The sequence below is a fragment of the Lactuca virosa genome, chromosome 5, assembly GCF_052849685.1.
Source record: "Lactuca virosa cultivar CGN04683 chromosome 5, Lactuca_virosa_CGN04683_v6, whole genome shotgun sequence".
Lineage (NCBI taxonomy): Eukaryota > Viridiplantae > Streptophyta > Magnoliopsida > Asterales > Asteraceae > Lactuca > Lactuca virosa.
The window spans coordinates 109,849,154-109,851,329 of NC_136430.1; the positions used below are offsets into that span (position 1 = coordinate 109,849,154).

Sequence of the window (2,176 nt, forward strand, 5' to 3'; positions counted from 1 at the left end):
GTATTGACTCAAGTAATGAAATCAAAATCAGAGTATAGAGAATTGAGAACACAGAATGTAAATAAGATCTTGTTTCAGCTCGTATTATGCTTCACGATTACAGAGAGAAAATAGACAAGACAAAGTCCAAAACTCTTATCTAACTCTAAGTAACATTCCCTATTTATAGGGAAACTATAAAGCATACAAAAAAATTACAAAGGACTAAACATCAAGGTTTCGATACAAAACGCCTTTGTAAAATAACATTACATTTCGACACCTTACAACACTACTTCCACCCTTACAATTAATGTTGGGTACAAAGTTATCCATGTACGACTTTGTAAATGGTTTGACTTTTGTAAACCCACTTGCATGTGGTAAATTAGTCTTGTGACATGAGAGATAGAGAGAGATGTAAACGCTTCTATATAAGGTGGGTTCATACCACTTAGGGGGTGTTTCGTTATGGGAATTGGAAGGAGAGAAATGGAATTGATTCCATTTCTCTTGTTTAGTTAATGCAAATATTAAGGAAATGAGAAATAAATCAATTCCTTTTCCATCTAAACAAATCTCTATGTTCAAGAGAGAAAAGGGGAGAAAGAGAATGAAAGGGAAGCGAGAATCTGAAATAAAAAAGGCGGAGAATTAAACCAAACCCTCATTCACGCCCTACCAACTACATCGCAAGTTTTATTTTATGCTTCGTACTTTGTTACATCAAGACACAATCGACATGGCTCTTTATCTTCTTCTTCTGCGTTTGCCCTACAGATCGCATTCATGCCTACAAAATTACTTTTTTGTTCCTTCTTGTTGCTCGAGTTTGTGACCAAACTTCCGAAATAAGGTATGAAATTCATTCTTTCTAGTCAATTAAACTTCAATTGTTGTTGTTCATAATGTTACCGAATTGATTTTGGGTTACATATTAACTTAACATGCTCTTAACTTCACCTGTGTGTAAGCTACGCATGATGGGACATACTTAAGATGTCAAATGGTGGACTTCAGTTTCATAATTTATACAAATTATTGACTTGGTTTATGATAAGCACAATAATTATGCGAATCTATTAGCAATTTCTTGTAAACAGAGGGATAAATTAAGCTATGCATCTTGACAACATGATCATATTGTATGATGTGCGTGAATGTAAATTCTTCATTAGGGCGTTGTCTTTTACCTTTTTTTCTTATATTCCATTATCTTATGAAGGTTTTCACTGAAGGTGTAAAAGGTAAAATCAAGTTCTTAGAAAAATTTACTGCCGAATTGAATTATGTCATTAAAGCTTCTGAATAGCTTAAGTAGGTCATTAAATTCATTGAAAACATAGGGAAAGGATAATTGGAATTTTATTTGTTGTCTGGTTTTTGATTATTTGAAAATTTAGACTTTGTCTTTTTCTTCGTTACAATTGTAGTGATATCATACCACCTTTTTTTAACAAGAGCTTCTATTTTTCAGGTTACTTTGGCGGTTATAGTTATTGCTACAAACTTTCAAACCTAACTCGGTCAAGCTCTCTATGTTGTGTTGGCTGAACCATTTGGATGCTATTCCAAGTTTAGAGGGTATAATGGTCCACTTTGTGTATTCCCAGTTAATAAAGTCCATGGTGTTGTTTTAAGATTTTAGAGAGTATAATGGTCCACTTTGTGTATTCCCAGTTAATAAAGTCCAAGGTGTTGTTTTAAGATTTTAGAGGGTATAAAGGTCCTCATTGGTTATTGTCCAGTGGTGTTTTACATCAAGGATGTATGTCCTTGTTTTAATTTATTCTTTTCCATCCTTATATATTGAAATATAAGGAGACTCAAATGAAAATAACAACGATAATGAATACACAAAAAGATGAAACAGTGGCTGATGATCAATAAATATAGATTTTGTTTAATGCTATTATGTGGTTTTTTGGTGTGTAATAGTTTTGTATAATGCTAGTCATTGGTTGGTTTTTAATCTAATAAATAATCATTTACGTTAAAAAAAGTGTTTGTATGCTTTAATCCATCACAAAAAAATACAAATAAAAAAAATACATAACAACATAAATATGTAAATTATAGTGGTATTTTTATAAAAATAATTTTAATTGAAAAATAAATAAATATAATAAATAATTTCATTCTATTTCATTTCTTACTGCAACCAAACAAGAGAATTGATTCTCACATATATTTCTCA

The 2,176-nt window shown here is 31.2% G+C and overlaps 1 long non-coding RNA gene across 1 annotated transcript; it reads left to right on the top strand.

Annotated features, from left to right (window-relative positions):
* The first annotated feature begins 462 nt into the window (after positions 1–462).
* Positions 463–1,786, top strand: LOC145116535 (uncharacterized). The gene is made up of 2 exons (XR_013712152.1): positions 463–835; positions 1,457–1,786. It is a non-coding gene; the product is annotated as an uncharacterized LOC145116535 (long non-coding RNA).
* Positions 1,787–2,176: the final 390 nt, after the last annotated feature.